Raw genomic sequence first — 24919 nt, 5'->3', positions numbered from 1 at the left:
TAAGCACCTGGAACTAAGACAGACTTAACTATATCAGATCACCCCACATACTTCCACAACCCTTAATTTTCCATCTTTTGCAGGGGATGGGGGGAGGTACAGCTACAGAATTACTAATGGTTCTGCTGCTAGGTAATAGTATTGTAGGAAAAAACATTAGAGTTCTGCCCAGAGATATATCTAAAGTCAAATTATGTTCTCTCTTTACACCTAACTAATTTTGTTTCACTATGCATAGCTGTAATGGATCTGGGTTTTTTTTCCCCCTTTAGAAAGGGAAAATGATAGGCAATGATAGAACTGGGAGCTGAAAATAAAATAAAATAAAATTTCTAAAAATTAAAAGCATCAGCTAGGCCACAAACAGCTACTATGGGACTAGCCGAGATGCAGTAGGTACTGCCCCCAAGAAGCTCAATTTCTATTAGAGGTTATGATCATGTACACATATAAGAATAGAGAGAGTAAAGACAAGGTAATTTCTAGATTACAGAGTAAGGAAAGACCCCATCATGTAAAGGAAGGCAACAGACCTGAGCCTTGAAAGAAATAAGGGATTTTAAAATGTAGAGTACCTTCCAAGGACAGTGAGCATAAAAGCACAAAGACAGAAGATTAACTGTTTTGTGTGAGGGGAAAAAAAGAGGTCACTTTGGCATTTGTGAAGGGGAACAACATATATCAAGGTTGAGAAGACCATCACAGTCAGAAATGTAAAGGTCTTTATCTGCCCAACAGATTATTTTTTAAATTCTAGAAGTAATACAGTCATGAGAATTTAGAAGAGAAGCAACAAACTCAAATCTCTCAAAAATCACAACCCACATGTACAAAAATATTTGTAGAAGGGTCTTTTGGCGGTGGCAAAGAATGGAAAATTGAGGGATGTCCATCTATTGGGGAATGTCTAAACAAGGTATGGTATATTAATGTAATGGAATACTATTGTGCTATAAGAAATGATGAGCAGGTAAACTTCAGAAAAACTTGGAAAGACTTAAAAGAAGTGATGCTGAGCATGGGGAGCAGAAGCAGAACATTGTACAAAGTTACAGAAACACTGTGTGATGACTAACTTTGATAGGCTTGGCTCTTCTCAGCAGTGCAAGGTTCTAAGACAACTCCAAAAGGCTCCTGATGAAAACTGCTGTCCACATCCAGAGAAAGAATTACAGAGCCTGAATGCAGACTGAAGCATACTATTTACTCTCTTTTTTGTTTTGTTTCTTCTTTCTCATGGCTCATTCCATTGGTTATAATTCTTCTTTACAACATGACTTATGTGAAATATTTCTGTATATCTGGAGTCTATATCAGATTGCATGCTGTCTTGGGGAGGGGGGAGGTAGAGGAGGGTGAGAAAATTTAAAACTCAAAGGTGGAACTGAATGTTGCAAACTAAAAATAAAAAAATAAAATTTTTAAAAGATGACAATGAAAGCTGTGAGGAGAATGGAGAGACCTGAGCCAGAAAGACCCACTTAAAGGATTTTGTAATAAGCCAATGAAGAGCTGAACTATGGTGTTGGACACATTGTTAGAAATTTGAGAAAATGGACACCTGGTAAATTATTTGATCCCTGAGGACAGAGTAGTAGAGGGATGGCAAATAGAGTTCAGGGAGAATGAGGAACCAAAGATAAGTCTGAGGCTGCAAACCCGAAAAAACAGTGGTGCCTTCAAGAAAAGCAGCAAAGTTCAGATGGACTATGGGCTTCAAGAGAAAGATGACATTTGCCTTAGTCATGTTGAATTTAAGATGCCTATAAGACATCCAGTCTGAAACGTCCAATAAGCAATCGATGATGAAAGACAGGAACAAAAAAGAGACTAAGGCTGGATATATAGAATTTAGAGATGGCCATGCTTCAATAAATATTAGAAGGGATCACAGGTCTCTGGCTCTTTGGACCAGGTCAGGGATTAAAAAGAGAAAGACTTCTACCTAAAACTGTAGGTCTCAGTCAGCAGTATCCTTAAGGTGAGAAGACACCGACTACCCAGAATTTAGGTTGCGCATGGGCAAGGATATTTTTATCACTTTGCTATTTGCCACATTTTCTGAATTCTCTCCCTCTACCTTGACTCCATTTATTAAATGATTTTTACCTCACACTAATACCCTTGTTCCTTTTCTGAAACAGAGGTTGACTTTCTTTGAAAGTACTCTTGATAACTCTACTCTTGTAGCTCCAGATTAGATCACCTGAAAATATTATAATCCCTTCATTCAATCAATTGCAATACAAGCAAAGATTGAATATTGTGATTTCCAGCTTCTATTCTGTTCTACACTTAACGTATGCCAAGACTGCAAATCCAAAGTTTGTTTTTCTTTGTAAGCCAAAGTTAACAAACGCAAAATAAATCATAACTATTTCTAAAGTTCAAGTTTTGTCATTAACTACCTAAATAGTGTACCCTAAAGCCTACATACTCTCATCAATACGTTTGAAACTTTTACCTTTATTAATTTTATCAATGGATGCAAAATGTACATTTTTAATGCATCCTGGATATATCTTTTTTTCATTTGGAAAAATATCCAGTTAGGAGCAAAAAACATCTTCAAGCTGTTGTCTTTATAGATTTGGAACAATTATTTCATTTACTCTTGCACTGATTTATAAAGTATTTGAAAATCACAGTAAAAGCTGATACAGAAAGGTAAACTTTATAAAATGACATTATTCCTTCATGATTCCAGAAGGAAAAAATAAACTGTCAACTTGCCTAAAGAGACAGAGTAATTCATTTTTTAAGAAGTACTAACCAGGGCCAAATTTCATCTTCCTTATTTTAACTGCCTACCGCATCATTTTCATTAGAAAAATGACCACGTATCATGCATATGGTGAGCTTTCACACAAAAGGAACTTAATTTATATATCCTTCCCACTTTATTATACACCTTAAAATAATAGATTAAATGGATTAAGATGAATAAACAATTCACTGCCCACACATTAGTACTTGGCACTTCTTTTCTTAAAGATAATAATACAAATTTTATTATACCTAATGTTAACTATGAAAAAAAACTATGCAGAATAGACAATGTATCAACATAATGAGAATAATATATTGTATGGTTACAATTAGATATAACAACAATGAAAATATTGTGATAAGTAATTGCTTTATCAACTTACTTCTGTGCTCCCTGAGACAACAGCTTTGTCCACGTTCATTAATGCCTGTTCTTCAGCCTGGCATACTCCCAGAGACCATTCTGCACAACGGTGATGAGCCCAAAAGTGACCTGAAATGTTATAAATGAATAAAATTCTATAATTTTTAAGAATTTCTCTTCAAAATTTAACAAATGAAAAAGTAAAAACTTCACACTCCACTGATATCACATCAATTTGTTTTTCAAGCACTCAAACAACAAATCAGTATTCTGGTTGAGTAAATCAGCTAGCTTTAAAGGGTATTACATACATACATACATACACACACACACACACGCACACACGTGTGCACACACACAATTTCCCACCACATACTCTGTACAAAGCCTAAACTAACTTGTTGCAGATGAGTCATCGATATGAAGGCAGATTACTACATTATGACACAATATAGCAATGCCCTCTGGAAGTAAGGTAGAGTGCTATCTACTCTTACATAAAAAAGCCCCAAATCACTATACTGCATAATCAGCTACTGGAGTAATTTGTCTTCTGTTGCTGTCGCCTCTTATTCACCAATATTGCTATCTAGCATCACCTCACCTAACCAATATGTAATTTTATGCTTCTAATCCGCTATAGAGTGGGAATAGTAAAAATAAAGTTTGTTACAATTCCATGTGAAGGAAGAGTCAAAAGGCTGCAGAGGTATGAGAGACAAACTTAAGGCACACGTTTTACTGCATGAAATTTGTTACATTTACTTTGGCTTCAAAAAGAACTTAGTTGTCTTGTAAAATTTTTGCAGGATTTTAGCTGATAGCCAAGGTTACAAATTGATCTCTAACTAATTCATGCACTATTGTATAAAAATTCACACATAGTTATTTGAATAAAAATACAAACTGCACTATTAACTTAGAGTAATCTCATATTTGCTCAAAATTAAATTCGAGTTTCACATTCCACTATATGCGCAAGCACATTTTCTAGCTGTTTATTCACTAACTTTTATAAAATCTCATAAAAGAAAAAGATACAACAATTTTAAAATTTTCTCCAAATTCCTGGCTTCATCAGCTCCTGATCTTTGAATAAACAATGCCAAAACTCATTGACACATTTGAAGCATACAAGAGTCATTTAAGAATTTTTTAAAAGGCCTATAACCTAAAATATTTCAGGTAAGCAACTGTTAACTTCATTGAACTGGTAAACATTAATGAGTTAGTTTTCCATGTACTGTACTAAAAAGGACAGGGAGAATGAAAAAAACCAATTCTTACCCATAAACCATACTGAAAAAGTGTGTCAAGTTACTTAAGGGTATTAGTTGGACTAACTTAGAAGTAATATTAAAATTATATTGCTATTGTTGGGGAAAACAATGTAGCAGGTACTATAAAAACCAGTATCAATGACTTTTATATCTTAATAAGAAACAAACTAAATAAACTGAATACATGACTTACTGAATTGAGCATGGTTAAAGAGGAATTATTTTGTACACAGCCATAAGTTGTTTCTTGATATTCACTTGGAATTCACTCATTAATGTAAAAAGAGTACTTATACTTTCTATGATACTATGAGATTATTTCTGCACTGAAATTTAACACGTATAATAGGGAAGATAAAAATGTTTTTACTTTACCCGTAGACTCAAATAAGGCTTGGAAATCGATGTCATCTGGAAGGCCAACCAGACTGAGTTCATCCCACAATTTACCAGTCTGATCATCTGAAGCAGTTTGGGTGCTTACACTTATATATGATGTTATGCTCTGTCGAGGAGACCGTTCTCTATGAAAGTAAAGGGAAATATAAGGTGATGATGGTGGTAATAATAATAGCTAACATCCATTTACATAGTGCCTCCTATGTGTGGGTCACTATCCTAACACCTTCAAAATACCTTCACGAATATCTCATTTGATCTTCACAGCAACTCTTTGAGGAAGGTATTATGAGCTGCTACTTATAGCTAAGGAAACTGAGGTATTAAAAAGTAAAGTGACCTGTCCACAGACACACATCTATTAAGAATCTTAAGTAGTAACTAAACTTCGGGCTTGCTGAGCCAGGCCCAGTGTTCTATGCCCTGCACCACATACCTGGCTTTATAAAACGTTTTACATATACGTAGATTTGTTCCTTAATATGGTACCCCAAAACTAAGACATAAGAATAATTTTTACATGATCCTATAATAAGTATTTCCAAAAATCTTGAAGACTCAATATATTCCTTCTAGTTTTAAACTTACAGTATTTCTTATTAATAGTGAATACATCATGTAATCATACATGCTCACAAAACATCATAATCAGAAAAAAAATTTAAGTTAAGTGATGACAATGATCAAAACAAAAACTGCAAATTTATTTTCTTTAATAGAATTTTTACTGATCTAGAAGGCAGAAAAACCCAACAACAATAGAACCAAAAAGTCTAAAAGGAGTTGAAAACAGAATTAAAAAGGAGTTTACTTTCTTAGGTTTTCCTCCTAAAAGCCGAACAAATTGCAATGGTAGTAAGTCATTTTCAGGAAATGAGGCATGGAGACAAAAAAAGCAATGCTAAACAAAATATAAAGTAAATGTTAGCATACCCCAACCATAAAAATTCACATAGTTCACAAAAATACTTTAAAAATATAATGAAAATTATAGCATTTAACATTACATCTTGCTTGGCAATTACATTATGCTGGAAATAACACAGCACCCCCTTTAATGTGATAACAAACCCTCCACCCTAAATATAAGAAATTCACTATCAAAGCAAGACATTAAATCACATTAACACCAAGTCAAATAATGTCTTTTCTTAAAAAACAAGCCAAGCAGGTTCAAAAATCTGAGCTAGAAACATTAAAAACTTCAACTTATAAAAATCTTGTTTTGTACTTTATTATATTTGATTAAATTTTTTAAGCTTCTGCTTTCCCTTTCCCATTCCCTTCCCCCCTTACTCAGGTAATTCCTCATCAAACATTGAAATCATCAAGTACAAAGCATCTCTTCTCTGGCTACTATGTAATAATGCTCTATTCCTAGTTAACAAATGTAATAAAAAATGGGGGGTGGGGGGAGAAAATGTTTACAATAATTTCTTATCTTCTTAAAAACTTACAATTTCAGGTGGATTGGTCTCTACGCACTCAGTTAATTTAATACCCTTTACACTTCAGTTTAAGTTACAATTATATGCTATTTGGCTATGTTTGTGTTCATACTGTGTTCAGTAAACAAGCACTAAAAAGAGATTTAAAAAAGCAAAAAAACTTTTTCTCAAAAAGGTTAAAATGGTAAAACAAGAGGAAATACATGTTAACATACAATATGTGTGTTTATATATGTGCACACACAGAGACCAACATGTACACATAAAAACAAGTGATGAAAAACGTCATCACCAAAATTTACCAAAAAAGTAACTTACTTTCTCTGTCCTCTTTGTTTACGTGGCACTGAGTTTTGTATTTTTTCACTGGTTCCATCGCTGTTGTCACTGATATCCTTCTTGTGCAGAAGTTGTTTTTTCCAAGGTGTGATAAATTCTGGTGTTGGACTGAACTGTTTTAATTCTCCTTGTCCTAATGAGCTTCTCTCACCACAGTAACAAAAAGCGCACAGTTGTTCACTGACAGAAAAAAGGGACAGAAGTTAGGGTGGGCAAAGTTTGAGGGAGCAGGGAGAGAGAAAAGTAGTCATTTTACCTCAGTATTTTCAATGAATGATATAGACTAGATAAATCTGTGTTTTCAAGAATGACAACCTAATCTATAACAGATGGCCATATAGGCCATCCACTGAATAAACTACATAAATAATAATTCAGCTCACAAGAAAACTTCTGAAACTGTAGTCTTGAGTTCCTGCAAGTCTTTAAGTAGCTATCTAGTACCTATTTCCATGAGCTGGGTTCCAATGGGAAAGTCCTGAAAGTAATGCCTCCAAGTATTGTGGTGTTTTCCCTGAGAAATGGTATGGTAAAGTATCAATATCGCTGCTAAAAATCTGCATTGTTGGCTCAAAAATGTAATACCCTCTTTCCTATTTAAGTGACTTTCAGCAAGTTAACTAATTCAGTTCCTTCATCTGTAATGGAGAGGACTCAACAATACAAACCCCCAAATCTTCTCTAAATCTAAAGAAGCAGTAACCCTCCCTTCTCTGCCTCCATGATTCTCCCTTTTCCCATCCTCTATTGGTATTTTCCTCCACTGTCTATCTCGCCTCAGTCACTCTCCTTTACACCATGACATCAAGAAACAAAAAATAAACAAAAACAAAAAGTTTACATAAGCAAATTAACTTCCACTTTAAAACATCAACATTTTCATAAAGGCATCTACAACAAACATACTGTAAAAATATACACAGTACTATAATCTAAATCAATGAGATCTTTCAATACCTCATCAAACACTAAAAACATCAAGCCCAAAGTACTCCCTAGTACTTTTTTGGTCTCCCGGTAAAACTTCAGTGGAAAGTCCATTTGATCTATTAACTGATATGTAACCTTTCAGGAATAATGTTGTCTACCATGCTAAGTAGAGGGCATTATAACAGGTCCAACCAGTCTCTATAAAGTTAATGCTTAATAGTCCTATGTAAATAAAAACACAAAGTAAATGAAATTCTATAATATAGGTTTAATGGGAAATTTCAACAAAATTGTAAAAAAGCTAGAACATCAACCTAAATGTATGAGAACCTTCTTCTCTTCAATATATCTCACAATCCTTCAATAAGAACCATTTTTTCCTCATTTACTGAGGTCTTTGATGAAAAGGTAGGTAGTCTTTATGTTCAAGGTCAACCCTTGATTACATATCATCCTATCTCCAGAATGCTATCCATCTCCTCCTTTAACTTATCTTTAACTTTTCCCAATCCATCCACTTTTTCCCGGCAGCCTAGTAATGCTTCAGTGGAGTGGGGATGAGGGGATAAGGGACTCCCCAGCAGGACTCCCATTGTAGATACTCCCATACCCTTAAGTTATCACTGTTTCTCCTTCCTTTCTCAGGCCAACTCCTAGAAAAAGCTATCTATACTCTCTGTCTACACCTTTCTCACTTCTCAATCTTGCAAAATGGCTAACCTAATCACTCAACTACAACTGTTCTTTCCAAAGTTACAAATTGCCAAATTATTACTTAATTGCCAAATCTGATGGTCTTTTCTCAAAACTCCTATTCCTTGACTTTTCCATAGCCTCCAACAAAGACTATTCTTATTTCCTGAATATACTGCCTTCTCCCTGGATTTTATGACACTGTTCTCTCTTGGTTCTCCTCCTTTTCTCCCTCCTCACTAAACTCACTCTTCCTTATTATACTTTTCTATATCAGAAGGCATTTAGGTGGCCTGAAGAACAGAGGGCTGGACCCAGGAGGAAATGCACTCCAAACCAGCTTCAGACACTTAATATGGAACCCTGGACAAGTAAGTCACTTAACTTTTATCAGCATCAAAAAGGGAATGCTAGCATATACCTCACAAGAATGTTGTAAAGACCAAATGAGATAACATTTGTAAAATGCTAAGCACAATGCCTGGCACATGGTAAGAAAGTTTTAAAAATGCTTATTCACTTGCCACTTAACCTGTATGTCCCACCCCCCCACCCAGTTTCTTCATTTGTAAAATTTAGATTATAACAGCATCCACCTCACCTACGGTTATTTTGTATATCATGAGTTCTATTTCAAGTGCGTTGCATAACTTAAAGTACTACTCAAACATTATTATCATCTCTATCATGACCTTTAACTGTGGATAGCTCTATTCTATCAATTTCCTATTATATCTAGGGTCAAATATAAATTCTTCTGCTTTGCATTTAAAGCCCTTCACATCCTGGCCCCAATCTATCTCTCCACCTTTAAAGTTGAATAATTCCTTTCACATACTCTCTGGTACCTTCAATCTACCTTTCCTACTGCTCTTCATACATGACACTCCATCACCATTGTCAAAGACTGTCTTTTCTTCATGTAAAAAATGCACTCTCCTCCATCCTCTAACATTTAGCTAAGTTTCCTTTCAGACTACACTAAAGCATGTTGTTCAACATGAAGCTTTTCCCTGACCAATCTCTGCCACCAATACGACATTGTACATATTTATATATTTCCCTCCTGATAGAACATAATTCAAGCAGTTTGAGGACAGGTAATCCTCTCAATTTTGTTTGTAGTCTCAGTTTCTAGCACACTGCTTCGTAGCAACAAAGTCCTTGTTAAAGGACTGTAGCTTAATTCTTATAAGCAGTTTACATTATTAATATCTGCATAAACACAATAAGCATGAGGAACAGCATTATCCTAATTTTTTAAGGAGGGGAGGGGAGAAAAGATGGGACAACTATACTAACAACAACTATAAACTCATGTTTATATATTTTGATGTGAAAGATTAGATTAAATGAAACCTAGAGTAGACAAAATCATCTACATAACATTCTTCTGATGTTCCTGTCTTACATATTGTTTAAAATTTTTTTTTAATTTTTAAGGTAATATAATGCCAACATTAAAAGGTTACATGTTACCCTTATATGGTTACTACTTAAAGAGAGAAAACTTTTATCCAAGAAATAAATTAAGATGCAAATGAAGTAGACACTATTGTTCCTATGGCTGGCAAGGTAACAAAAATCTGTGAATTAAGTGCAACTGGGGTTTCATCATATTAATATAATCAATAATAAAACACATAATCATTTCTAAGGAACAAAAGAATTAAACCTAATTTTCAAACATCAACGAGCAAACTAGAAAATGGGAGAAACCAAATTAAATTATAACAGACCTGACAATAAATACAAAGATCTTTCAATCCATAAGTATTTATTCTACAATCTGTACTTGAGGGAATATTGCAAGGATAGACAAAGAATCATAAACCATAAAGTCTTTAGAGTTTAATTACTCCATACTTTTAACCAATACCTAAATTCCTTATACAGTGTGCTTGATCTATAATTAACCATTCTGCTTGAAAACTGAGAGTGATAGAAAGCAATCCATTTCATTACAGCAGAGTTAAAATTGTTAAGTTCTTTTACATATTAAGCCCGAATCATACCACACCTCCACTTACTGTCAATTACTATGTAGGCCAAATCACAACTTCAAAGGTCTTATTTGGATAAAAGGGCAAATAAAATTGTTTTCAGCTGTAAATCTATGATCTCATCTTCAAAAATATTATTTCAAAAAATCAACCTTCATAAAAAAAACTTTCTAAGCTTACAAATAACAGTCACACATTTAACTAAGGATTCTCTTAATAATTTTCCTGCTAATTAAAAACAATAGCTAAAAAACATGCTTTCCTCCTCAACAACCAGCAGCAATGCCCATATTTAGCGAATGCTGCCCCAGCCATGAGCCCTCTAACACAGCTTCCACCTGCCATCTCCAAATACAGCAGCTGCCAGTTTGTAATAAGGTTTCAAATCATCTTATACATTCTCCTCCAACCATACTCCCAAAATTACACTTTCTGCCATACAACTCAGTAACTTTCCTCCAAATACAACTTTGTTATCAAGTCCTGCTGCACTTATGCTCCCTCTCACCTGATTTTAGCTTCTACTCCAACAGAAACAGCAGAGCTGGTGGAGTCCTCAGATGCTGAGCGCTGGAGAGCTGGGTTTGGCTGCTTGTTGCTGTCCCCTTCTGTTTCACCATCCTCTTCTGCAGACTGTTCTTTGACTTCTGTTAAACAGCAAAAAGACACAAGAAGATTCTATTTTCTGTAAACTGGTAAACTTGCTTTTCTAAGTTTATCTGTGGTCTGTAAGTAAAATAATTCTCCAAGCAAACAATTAATTGTTCATTACTTACAAGCAAATTTCTAACTTGCACCTAAGATTAGAACAGATTAAATTATAAGGCTGGGTTTTTTTTTTAATTTAGAAATCCTGAAACATCACCTCTATCTCTGGCACCAAATTATACTCCAAAACATTTTCATCGCCGTATTAATCAACCAATAAGTGTGTATTGAGCTTTACGTGACAGGCACTGTTCTAAGCAGTAAGAACATTTTTAAAAGGCTGGAACATTCTGGCTCCTTAAGATAACACTCTAATAGGGGAGGCAATATTTAAGTAACCAGGTATAGAAGGAATAGTAACCTTACGTGGAAGATGCTAACAGTTAGGGCTGGAGATGGGGGAAGCAGGGTGGGATAATGGAGAAGGGATGATTTTTAATCAGTCTTGAAAGAAGTTAGAGAAAAAGAAGCTGAGGAGAGTATTCCAGGCACAAGGAATAGTAGAAAGTAGAACTTGCTAACAGGAACAGCAAGTAAGACTGTGTGGCCAGATTGTAAGTTTGAGGAGGGAGGAAAGAGTAGTAAGATTGGGAAAAATAAGAAGGGGCCAGGTTGCAGCAAGCATTTAATGCAAAATAAAGAACTTTAACTCTGTAGGTAATAGGGAGTCACTGAAATTTACTGGGTTGTGTGGGTGGAAAGTGCATTAGTTCTCCTAACCTGTAAGATGATTCAAGTAGAGAGAAGAGATTTCAGGCATTAAGACAAAAGCTACTGGTGCTGAAACAGTGGGTTTGGAGTCATGAAGACGTAAGTTCAAAATAGGCCTCAAATAGAGCTGAGAGACCCTGGCTAAGTTACTTAACCTCTGTTACCTCTTAAGTTACTTAAGTTACTTGGCTCTACTTTCTTCAACTGTAAAATGAGGATTAAAAAAAATAGCACCTACACCCAATAGGATTATTCTGAGGCTCAAATGAGTTTGTAAAATCTGTCATGTGCTTAGGACAGTATCTGGCACATAGGAGGAGCCATATAAATGCTTATTCCCTTCCTCTTTGCCCCCACCCCTACCCACAAGAAGACTATTTCAACAGTTCAGACGAGGAATGATGAAGGTCTGAACCAGGGTGGTGACTTGTCTGAGTAGAAAAACTAGGACAAACAGTAGAGATATTATGGAGGTAAAACTGACAAGAGACAGTAATGGGATGGATGGATACTTGGTTAAGTGTGAGGCATCAAGAATGACGTGTAATGCTGCACTCATGATAGTAACAGACAATTTTGTAAAAAGATTGAATTTTTGATTTCAAAACAAGTTCTGCTTTGAAAATGCAGAGCTTGAGGTGCCTACAGGGCAACAGAGGAGAGAAACTAGGGCTTAAGTTAGAGATGTGAGAATCTTATGTATCTAGTTAACAAAACTCACAGGAGTTAATCAGATCCAATGAAAGGATATGAAGAGAAAAGAGGATTATAGGACATGGGCCTGAGGAATAGAGATAAAGAGACAGCAAAAGTGACTAAGACGTGTCATTCAGACAGACAGAACCAGGAAAAAAATTTCTTAAACAAGAAGATATAAAGCTTGCAGTAAGATAATCAACAGTGTCAAATACTATATAGAAGTAGAGAAAGATGAGAAAGGAGAAACTACCATTAGATTTGGCAATTAAGAAAGTCACTGACAACTCTGAAGATGGAAAAGAAATGAGAGTTATGCAGAAGAATCATGAAAAAAGAATCAAGAGCTTGGAAAAGGAAGCACAAAATTTGACTGAAGAAAACAACTCCTTAAAAAATAAAACTGGCCAAATGGAAAATTAATCCAATGAAGAAAACAATTCCTTTAGAAGCAGAATTGGGAAATGACTCTATGAAGTCAAGTTAAGTCAAACAAAACCAAAAGAATGAAAAAATAGAAGGAAATGTAAAGTATCTCATTGGAAAAACAAATGACCTGGAAAATACATTCAAGAGAAATAATTTAAGAATTATTGGACTATTTGAAAGCCAGGATCAAAAAAAAAGAGCCAGCGTATTTCAAGAAAGTATCAAGGAAAACTGCCCTGATATCCTAGAACCACAGGGTAAAATAGCCATTGAAAGTATCTACCAATCACCTCTTAAAAGAGATCCCAAAATGAAAACTCCAAGGAATATTGTAGCCAAATTGATAAATCTTAATCAAGTCAAGGAGAAAATACTGCAAGCAGCCAGAAAGAAAACAATTCAAATATCTAGGAGCAACAGTCAGGATCACACAGGACTTAGCGAATTCTACATTAAAGGAACTGAGGGCATGAAATATGAGATATCTCAGAAAGTAATGAAGCATGCATTACAACCAAGAATCAACTACTTAGGAAAACTGGACATATTCTTTCGGGAAAAAACGGTTGTTCAAACATTTCCTAATGAAAAGACAAGAGCTAAACAGAAAATTCAATCTTCAAATACAAGATTCAAGAGAAGCATAAAAACGTAAACAGTAAAGAGAAAACAAAATGTTATTCAATAATATTAAACTATTTACATCCTTACACATGAAGATGACAGTTGTAACTCTTGAGAACTGTATCTCTTATTAGGGCAGTTAGATGGAATTTACGGAGACAGAGGGTGTGGGTATAAGTAGACTTTAATGTGATGATATAAAAAAAAATTAAGGGGTGGAAAAAAAGGATTGTACATGGAGAACAGGAAAGGCGAAGGCAGAATACGATAAATTATAGCACATAAAGAGGCACAAAAGACCTATTACAATAGAAGCAAAAAAGGGAGAGGGTGAGCATTGCTTGAACCTAACTCTCACTGGATTCAAATCAAAGAGAGAATAACAGACACTTGGTTGGGCGTAGAAAATTATCTTAACCTATAGGTAAGTAGGAGGTAAAAGGTGAAAGAAACGGGGTGGGGAGGGGAGTGATAGAAAAGAGGCCAGATTGAGGGAATTGATGGTCAGAAGCAAATTACTGCTGAGGAAGGACAAAGTAAAAGGAGTGAGAAAAATATAAATGGGGGGGGGGGTGTCGCAAGAGAATAGGATGGTGGGAAATACAGTAAGCAATCATAACTGTGAATGTAAATAGGATGAACTCAACCATAAAATGGAAGCAGATAACAGAGTGGATTAAAAACCAGAATCCTACAATGTTGTTTGCAAGAAGTACATCTGAAGCAGAGAGATACACAGAGAGTAACGAAAAATGGTGAAGCAGAATATATTATGCTTCATTTGAAATTAAAAAAAAACCAAAAAAAAAAACCAGAGGTAGCAATCCTGATCTTAGACAATGCAAAGGCAAAACTAGATCTAATTAAAAGAGATAAGGAAGCAAATCTTGCTAAAAGGTACCATAAACAATGAAACAATATCAAGAAGAAGAGCTAAAACAGAGGAACAAAATTATGGACTAATCTCCCTAATGAACACAGAAACAAAAACTTTAAATAAAATGTTAGTAAAAAGATTATAGCAACTTTTCATGAGGATAATACACTATGACCAGATGGGATTTATACCAGGAATGCAGGGCTGGTTGAATATTTAACGTAATTGACCATATAAAAGAAATCACGTTTATATCAATAGATAAAGAAAAAGATTGACAAAATGCAACAACCACTCCTATTAAAAACACTAGAGAGTATAGGAATAAATGGTGTTTTCCTTAAAATGATAAGAAGCATTTATTGAAAAACATCAGAAAGCATTATATATAATGGGGATAAGCTAGAAGCCTTTCCAATAAGATCAGGGGTGAAATAAGGAAGTCCATTATCACCAGTGTTATTCATTATTGTAATAGAAACGTTAGCTTTAACAATAAGAGAAGAAAAAGAAATTGAAGGAATTGGAATGGGCAATGAAGAAACAAAGCTATCACTTTTTGCAGATGATATGATGGTATACTCAGAGAATCCTAGAGTATCAACTAAAAAACTAGTGGAAATAATTAACAACTTTAGCAAAGCTGCAGGATATAAAATAATCAGCATTTTTATATATTAGCAAAAAACAGAAAGAGAAATTTCATTTAAACCTAACTGCAGATGACATAAAATATTTGGGAATCTACCTGCCAAGACAAACCCAGGAACTATATGAACACAATTACAAATCACTTTTCAAACAAATAAAGTCAGAACTAAATAATTAGAAAAATATCAGTTACTCATGGACAGATTGTCATTTCTATTATATCAGCTCAGCCTATCTCAATTAACTTATTCAGTGCCATACCAATCAAACTACCAAAAAGAAATAACAAAATTCATCTGAAAGAACAAAAGGTCCAGAATATCAAGGGAATTAATGAAAAAAAATACAAGGAAAGGTAGCCTCACAATATCAGATCTAAAACTATATTATAAAGTAGCAGTCACCAAAACTACTTGGTATTAACTAAGAAATAGAGCAGTGGATCAGTGGAATAGGTTAGGTACACAAGACACAGTAGTCAAATTCACTCATTTATTAAAAGACTAGATAAAAGGAGTTTCTTTTTATTGGCTTTTTAAACGCACTTGCTTTGAAGTGAAGGTTCAAGGATTATGTGAAAGACCTTAGATAGAAAAGAAAGGACATATGGGGTGGGGAGGAGGGGGTGGGAGGGGGGGTTTCTCCAGGCAAATGGCACCAATTTAGCCAATGAGATCATCAGCTGAGGGATAGAAGGTTAGGGTATATGAGGTTTGAGAACAGATTAGCATAAAGCATCAATTAGAGGTTGAGGTGCAGTCAAGATGCTGGAGAGTAAAGGCAGAAATTTATCCAACCACTACCAAATTCACCTCCAAATTTAAAACAAAGCCTCAAAACAAACTCTGGAGCTGGAAAACCAACAAAAGGATGGGGTAAAACAATGTTCTAGCCCCAGATAATGTAGAAGGTCGGCAGGAAAAGTCTGTAGCAATAGTAAGAGGAATGCAGCCCAGTGAACACTGCACTCAGAAAACCAGTAGTAAGGGCCTAGCGCTAGCACAAGCCAGCAGTAACTTAATCTGCTGTAGTGATTTCCAGGTATCTCAGCCCACAGATAGTAATGGGGTTGGACAGCTGGTCAGAAGAAGGTTGTAAGGAACCCTTTGCTGGCACTGTGCGCAGAATTTGGTTGCATTGCCCATACTCGGTTCTGGGTCACAGTCCCAAAACTAAGAGCAACACTAGAACACTAGAGATCCTGGACACAGGGGAGCAGGGACCCTGGTCACAGTTTCAGAGTGGAGAACTTGTGGATGATCATAGAGTACAGGCCAGAAGAACAGTTACCACACCTCACCTTAGAACATATTGCCTTAGAAAAACTAAAAACTTAAAACACTTGCAGAACTAGCTCTAAAAACTACAGAACCAAAAACCTGAAGGTTTGGACAATGCCCCTTCGATCCTGAAAGCAGACCTATTTCAACATAAAGTTAAAAGTTGGGAAATAGGCTCAAAAATGAGGCAGCGGGACAGCTAGGTGGTGCAGTGAGTAGAGCACCAGCTCTGGAGTCAGGAGGACCTGAGTTCAAATCCGACCTCAGACACTCAACACACTAACTAGCTGTATGACCTTGAGCAAGTCACTTAACCCTGACTGCACTGACTTCCCCCCTAAAAAGAAAACAAAAAAAGAGATAGCAACAAAAAAGAACTTGACCATACCTTGACCTTGAACCTATGAACTTGACCTTACTATGCTGAAAGGAAATATTATAATACAAACTTAGAGGAGGACAACAACGTCAAAATGACTACATGCAAAACCTCAAAGAAAATGTCAATTGGTCTCAGTCTCAAAAATAATTCATGGAAGAGCTAAAAAAAGATTCTAAAAGTCAAGTAAGAGAGGTAAAGGAAAAAATGGGAAAAAGAAATGAGAGTGATGTAAGAAGAAAATAAGACCTTAAAAAAAAAAAGAGTATAAGATATAAATAGTATAAGAGCCACAATAATCCACAGAGAAAAACATTATAAAAAGCAAAATTGGCCAAATGAAAAAAAAAATAAAAATTCGCAAAAATTCACTGAAGAAAACAAATCCATAAAAAGCAGAATTGGCCAAATGGAAAAGGAGGTACAAATATTCACTGAAGAAAACAATTCCTTAAAAATTAGAATTGGTAAGTGCAAGCTAATTACTCCATGAGACATCAAGAAACAATCAAACAAAATCAAAAGAATGAATAAACAGAAGAAAATGTGAAATCTTTCATTGGAAAAACAACTCACCTGGAAAACATACTTAGGAGAAATAATTTAAGAATTAATGGACTACCTGAAAGCCATGATCAAAAAAAGAACCTAAATAGCATATTTTGGGAAAGTATCAAGCAAAACTGTCATGATATCCTAGAACCATTAGTTAAAATAGAACTTTTAAGAATCAACTGATCACCACACCCAGGAATATTATAGCCAAATTTCAGAGCTCTTAGTCCAAGGAGGAAATATTACAAGCAGACAGAAAGAAGCCATTCAAATATTCTGGAGTCACAGCCAGGATAACACACAATTTAGCAAATTCTTTATTAAAGGACTGGAGGGGTTTAGATTATGATACTCCAGGGAGCAAAATATCAAGGATTACAACCAAGAATCGCTTACCCAGCAAAACTGAGTATAATCCTCCAGGGGAAATAAAAGCGCACTTAACAAAATAGAGGATTTTTGAGCATTACTGATGAAAAAACCACAACTGAATAGAAAAGCTATGATTTTCAAATACAAGACACAAGAGAAGCATAAAAAGGTCAACAGGAAAGAGAAATCATAAGGAATTCAGTAAGATTAAACTGTTTACATTCCTACATGGAAAATGACACATTTAACTCCTAAGACGCTTATCATTCTTGGGGCAGTTAGGAGTTGAGTATACACAGAGGACATGGCATGGGTGTGAGTTGACCATGATAGTACAATATCAAAAAAAATCAATTGGTAAGAAAGAGGGATGCACTGGGAAAAGGGAGAGGTAGAGTTGGATAAATTACCTTGCATAAAAGAGGCATGAGAGAGCTTTTACAGCAAATGGGAAGATGGGAGTAGAATAGGAGAGGGGACAATGCTTAAACCTGACCCTCATTTGAGTTGGCTGAAAAAGAGAGTAACAGCCACACTTGGTTGAGCATACAATCTAACTTAGCCTCAGGGAATGGGGGATGGGGCGGGGGGGAAGAGGAAGGCCAGACAGAAGGGAGGGCAGATTGGAGGCAGCAGCAATCAGAGGCAAACCATCTTTTGGTGTGGACGAAATGGGAAATGCTCTCCATTAGATACCTCAAACACAACATACTAAAAATCTTGAGCTCATCTTTTCTCCAAAGTTCCCCCTTTCAAAGTTCCCTACTTCTCCTGGGGGCACCACCATCCTTCCAATCACTCAAGCTTACGAGATGGGTGTTATCCTCTACTCTTCACTCTCTTTTACTTTACTATATCTAATTAATTTGCAAGTCCTTTCAATTCTTTTTTATTCAAAAATTTCACTGTAAGTCTGTTCTCTATATCTGACACTAAATTCTACCTTGTTTCAATTGTGAAAAAAACTGAATTCCTCATGGTACAAATTCTATTAAAAATAACTCAATGTAAGACAGCATGGTGTAATATCCAAGTTACAATGAGTAGGAGACTCCCATTAAATGGGGGGGGGGGGTGCCTAGAGAGGAGAAGTAGTAAGTAAATTTTAATAATGTACCTTTACATAAGTTAGCAAAAGAACTTTAAACGCCTGTACATAAATGTTCCAATCACCCAGAGGTGGTGCATATAGAGAAACTAAATCAAAGATTACGAAATAGGGAAAAAAGATTATTTCTGGAAGTCCAAGTTAAGAAGTATAACTTTTACTGTAGGTCATAATGCAAATGCCAGTGTGTGTGGGGGTGGGGGGAGAAAGCGTTAAAACTGAATTGAAAATTAGTAGATATAATTTCCTATGCAAATTTTCCTATTTCCAGTACTTTTCATTGTCACATTTGATGCAAATAGTAAAACTAAAACAAGATAGTCAATTCATTGAGGAAAAAAAAATAAGATTGAAAAGAAAAAAGGCATCCATACATACAAGAAATAAAATACTGTAAAATCTTCATTTGACTAATAACAATTGATTCTTTCTTGTTTCTTTCTATCAGAGCTCCTTGAAACAATGTCAAAAGTTCTGTCTAGCAGACTGTAAAACAGACTGCTCTGGTCAACAGTGAACATGTCATGGGGAAGGATATGAAGCCTGTGACAAATGAAGGCAAAAAGAAGCCTAGCTGCCAGTGCTTTGCTATCTCTAGTTCAACACTGCCTGACACTCCAGATGCACAGTTAAATACCACCCTGTGCTTATGCCCAAAGCAACAAAGCAACTCATTCAACCCAATGAAATATTCCATGCCCAGCTGTTGGGCCACATGCAAAGCTTTTTTTCCCCTTTAAATAGGATTCAGTCAAAATGTCTGTAGCTCACATCTGTGCAAAACAAGACACAAATAAGTACTTTAGCTTTTCATAAGAATAACAAGGCAATGTTCTTCCTCTTAGATTGAGTCCGCTAGTGCTTCTAAGCCTTTAATCTCAAAATGACCCAGAATACAAGACATTGCACTTTTAACCAAAATAAGTTTCTAGAAATTGTCTAAAGGTACAAAAATTCGGTTTCAGGAGAGAAGTCAGCAGAGATTTTTCCCCCCTAGCTGCCGTCTAGCTTAAGGTGGCACAATGGATAGAGTACCAGGCCTGGAGTCCAGATGACTCCTCTTCCACAGTTCAAATCTGGTTTCAGACACTTACTAGCTGTGGACTCTGGAAAATTCATTTAATCCTGTTTGCCTCAGTTTCCTAATCTGTAAAATGAACTGGAGAAGGAAATGGAAAACTGTTCCAGTATCTCTACCAAGAAAACCTCAACAGGATGTCAAGAACAGTCAGACACTAATGAGAAAACGACTTAGCTATTTAGCTTGTGCTTAGCAATTTCTCCACTAGGTGGTGAACATCTACTAGGTATGGGAAAATAGCAGAGGCTTTTAGAGGAAGGAATGCAAATTTATCAAGACAGATTCCACCACCAATTATCAAAATACAAACACACACACACACACACACACACACACACACACACACACACCCATAGTAGACCTAAACTATAGAAGCCAAAAAGCCTTAAATGACAGGTTAAGGAGTTCATTTTGAGCAGAAGCTGATACAGTAAATTCTTACCATTAGAAAACTTATTCACACAACTAAGCAAAGGAAGAATTAGCAAGTCTGTAAACTGTAGGCAAAATTTTCTAACAATAAGAATGGTCCCAGGGAGAAAAGATGGGGTACACTAGGACAACTTAACAACTAGCGAAGAAAAAGGGACTGATGCAGGATTCCAAGGAATGTGTTAGATATAAAACTGTTAGGACAACATGAGTAACTGAATGTGAAGCTGAAAATCAAGTCAAAATCACTCAGTTTCTAACAGTGGTGACAAGGTACACAATGATATCAGCAGAAATATGCAAATGGAGAAGAAGAATAGTTTTAAGAGAATGAGCACAGGAGGGGATAGAGACCATTTCTGGACAGGGAGTTTTAGTTGTTATGGGTTATCTAGGTAGAAGGAGAAAAAAAACTAACAAGCAGAAAAGATTTAGGTTGGAGATAGACTTCAGGATTCCTTGCATAGCCACAATCAGAGTTAAGGATGTGAACGAGATTGTCCAAGGGGATCATCAAAAAGAGATGGCCCAGGACAGGGCAGTGCGAAAATAATGTGAATGAATTATCAGATGATAGAGGAAGTTGAAAGACGCCTTAGGGGTCAACTGATCAAAGGTAAAGAATGTAAGCCCTGAAAAGATTATGTAACTATCTTAAATTCACAAAACTACTAAGTGAACTTGAACACACACCTCCTGGATTTGAAACCAGTGCTCTTTCTAATAAACCAAAATGCTTTCTAATATAGTTTTTTCATTAACTGTCTAGCATGTGTCCTTAGTGGAAATTTATCCCTTTGTTGAAAATTACAATTTTTTTATTTAAAAATTCATATTTTTAAATTTTAGAACCATAAACAGTAGCTTTTGCAAAGCCTTCTCAAATCTATTATTATGATGGTGGCAATGTAAATACAAAAGAAGGGAGCTTCATATTAATTATATAACTGAATACCTCATAATTACTAAATTTTAAAAAGTATAAAATTTTGGCTAAAAAGCAGAGACTAGGGTGAGCTCCCCACCGAGTCCCTCCAAAAACCTATAAAAAATGGCTCTGAACCAATTCTAGAACTGCAGAACCCACAGAACAGGAGAGGGAAGCAGGGCTCCATCCCAGAACAGCCTGGATGGTCTCTGGGTGAGGTCTATCCCACACGGAGCTGGGAGCAGAACAGAGCGGAGCAGAGGTGGGCGGTGCGGACCAACCAGACCAGGAGCCGGGTGGAGCGTGCCCTAGCACCCTGAATCAGTGAGCTGCAGCAGTTACCAGACTGCTCAACCCACAAACACCAAAGACAACAGAGAAGGTTAGTGGGAAAAGCTGAGGGAGTGGAAGGAGTTCGCAGTTAGGCTACCTCCCCGGGGGGCAGCGGAGGTGGGGCAGCTACAGAACTACAGCTGCAGTTGCTTCCGGCCCCAGGCCAACCTGGTGGGAGGAATTAAGTGGAGGATCAGAGCAGGAGTGCAACAGCCTGCTGAAGATCTAAGCCCAGTCTGGGTTGGGGGTTCTTGGGGAAGGAGTAGCGCGGGTATGACAGAGCTGGCACCTCCCCCCCCCCAAACGTGGAATATAGAACTAAATAGTCTGCAAGCAGCCATACCCCACTGAAAAACTCAAGGGTCAAGTTAGTTGGTTGGGAATATGGCCAGGCAGCGAAAACGCGCCCAGATTCAGTCTCAGACTTTGCATTCTTTCTTTGGTGACAAAGAAGACCAAAACATACAGACAGAAGTTAACAAAGTCAAAGAGCCTACAAAAGAAACCTCCAAGAAAAACATGAACTGGTCCCAGGCCATGGAAGAGCTCAAAAAAGGATTTGGAAAAGCAAGTTAGAGAAGTAGACGAAAAATTGGGAAGAGAAATGAGAAGGATACAAGAAAACCATGAAAAACAAGTCAATGAATTGCTAAAGGAGACCCAAAAAAATGCTGCAAAATACACTGAAGAAAACAACACCTTAAAAAATAGACTAACTCAAATGGCAAAAGAGCTCCAAAAAGCCGATGAGGAGAAGAATGCCTTGAAACGCAGAATTAGCCAAATGGCAAAGGAGGTCCAAAAGACCACTGAAAAAAATACTACCTTAAAAATTAGATTGGAGCAAGTGGAAGCTAGTGACTTTATGAGAAATCAAGATATTATAAAACAGAACCAAAGGAATGGAAAAAATGGAAGACAAAGTAAAATATCTCACTGGAAAAACCACCGACCTGGAAAACAGATCCAGGACAGACAATTTAAAAATTATTGGACTACCTGAAAGCCATCATCAAAAAAAGAGCCTAGAGATCATCTTTGAAGAAATTATCAAGGAGAACTGCTCTGATATTCTAGACTCACAGGGCAAAATAGAAATTGAAAGAAACCACCGATCGCCTCCTCAAATAGATCCCAAAAAGAAATCTCCTAGGAATATTGTCGCCAAATTCCAGAGCTCCCAGGTCAAGGAGAAAATACTGCAAGCAGCCAGAAAGAAACAATTTGAGTATTGTGGAAATACAATCAGAATAACACAAGATCTAGCAGCTTCTACATTAAGAGATTGAAGAGCTTGGAATACGATATTCCAGAGGTCAATGGAGCTAGGATTAAAACCTAGAATCACCTACCCAGCAAAACTGGGTATCATGCTCCAAGGCAAAATACGCACTTTCAATAAAATAGAGGACTTTCAAGCTTTCTCAGTGAAAAGACCAGAGCTGAATAGAAAACTTGACTTTCAAACACAAGAATCAAGAGAAGCATGAAAAGGTAAACAAGAAAAAGAAATCACAAGGAATTTAGTAAAGTTGAACTGTTTTGTTTACATTCCTACATGGAAAGATGATGTGTATGATTCATGAGACCTCAGTATTAGGGTAACTGAAGGGAATATTCATATATATGTTTTTCTATATATATGTATATGTGAGTATGTATGTATATATGTATGTGTATATATATATAGAGAGAGAGAGAGAGGGCACAGGGTAAGTAGAAGAAGGGATGATGGCTAAAAGAAATAAAATCAAATTAAGGGGTGAGAGAGGAATATATTGAGAGAGGGAGAAAGGGAGAGATAGAATGGGGTAAATTATCTCGCATAAAAGTGGCAAGAAAAAGTAGTTCTGTAGGAAGGAAAGAGAAGGCAGGTGAGGGGGAATGAGAGAATCTTGCTCTCATCAGATCTGACCTGAGGAGGGAATACCATACACACTCAATTGGGTATCTTACCCCAAAGGAAAGAAGGAGGAAGAAGATAAAAAAAGGGGGAATGATAGAAGGGAGGGCAAATGGGGGAGGAGGTAATCAAAAACAAACACTTTTAAAAAGGGACAGGGTCAAGGGAGAAAATTGAATAAAGGGGGATAGGTTAGAAAGGAGCAAAATATAGTTGGTCTTTCATAACATGAGTATTGTGGAAGGGTTTTACATAATGATATGCATGTGGCCTATGTTGAATTGCTTGACTTCTTAGGGAGGGTGGGTGGGAAGGGAAGAGGGGAGAGAATTTGGAACTCAAAAGTTTTAAAAACAGATGTTCAAAAACCAAAAAAAAAAGTTTTTGCCTGCAACTAGAAAATAAGATACACAGGCAATGGGGCGTAGAAATTTATCTTGCCCGACAAGAAAGAAAGGGAAAAAGGGATGGGAGGGGAGTGGGGTGACAGAAGGGAGGGCTGACTGGGGAACAGGGCAACCAGAATATATGCCATCTTGTAGTGGGGGGGAGGGTAGAAATGGGGAGAAAATGTGTAATTCAAACTCTTGTGAAAATCAATGCTGAAAACTAAATATATTAAATTTAAAAAATTTTTAAAAAATTTAAAAAAAAAGTATAAGATTTTTTTCCAAAGGATAAAAAAGTTATATATTTGGTCAACAAATGATCAAACTGTCCTTAAGGACACATAACTCTGCAAGAGAAACTAAGCATTATAATGTCCTAGAAAGAACATGGGTTAAAAATTAGGAGAACAGCACATTTTGGACTTGAACTTAACACAGCCTTCAACGTCAATACACATCTGAAAAAAAAAAATTCCCATGACACTATATGCAAGAAGTTGTAATCTACCCTTTCGGAAAGCCTACTCCCTAAGAAGTTCGCTACCTCCCTAGGTAGTAGATTCCAATGTTGTACTCTACTAGAAGGTTTTCTCATACACCAATCCCTCCACCTAAATGGTATTCTAAGGACAAACAGCACAAGCTAGGACTTGAAAGAGAAGACCAAGGCAGTGAGGAGAAAGGAAGAAGTTCCAGGTTTAGGGGAGGCAATCAGTGGGAAAAAAATTTGTATCTTTTTGGAATACCTAAAAAGCCAGTGGTGTCATTAGATCAGGGTGAGGTAGGTAGGATGAGGAATGGGGATTTCAAGACTGGAAAATAAGAGTGACCCTAGTAGCAAATAATAAAAGCAAACAAATATGTACAAACAAGCCATATACAGGATAAACAGGAAATAATTAACAATAGGAATGCATTAGAATTAAGAGGGGTTAGGAAAAGCTTCCTGGAGAAGGTAAGGCTTTGAAGGAAATCAGAAAATCCAGCAGGTAGGAAATGAGGAACGAGAACTCCAGGTAAGAGCAAAAATCAATGAATATAGCAGTCACTCCTTCCACTACAGGGATATCTTGGGCAGCTAAGTGGCACAAATGATAAAGAAGACCAATGACATCACAGATTTAAGTGAGGCAGAACTGCACAAAGTCACTCTCCCTTCCTCACTCTCCCTTCCAAAGCCAAAGTTCAGTGGCAAGACAAAAATCAAGATGACTGGTGATAGCCTTGGATATAGTGAA

General features: G+C 36.4%; 1 protein-coding gene across 1 annotated transcript in view; it reads right to left on the bottom strand.

Moving 5' to 3' along the window:
- KMT2C (lysine methyltransferase 2C) overlaps positions 1-24919 on the bottom strand; it is a 297401-nt gene that overhangs the window by 199157 nt on the left and 73325 nt on the right. The window contains exons 3-6 of the mRNA XM_036759103.1: positions 10734-10872; positions 6579-6779; positions 4789-4937; positions 3153-3262 (exon numbers count right to left, since the gene is read on the bottom strand). The gene's annotated coding sequence lies outside the window, so the exon portion shown is untranslated. The remainder of the gene's footprint in view (positions 1-3152; positions 3263-4788; positions 4938-6578; positions 6780-10733; positions 10873-24919) is intronic.

The sequence above is a fragment of the Trichosurus vulpecula genome, chromosome 5 (assembly GCF_011100635.1).
Source record: "Trichosurus vulpecula isolate mTriVul1 chromosome 5, mTriVul1.pri, whole genome shotgun sequence".
Taxonomy (NCBI): Eukaryota; Metazoa; Chordata; class Mammalia; order Diprotodontia; family Phalangeridae; genus Trichosurus; species Trichosurus vulpecula.
Note: the sequence above shows the minus strand (reverse complement) of the source record. Positions and strands in the feature narration are given on the sequence as shown.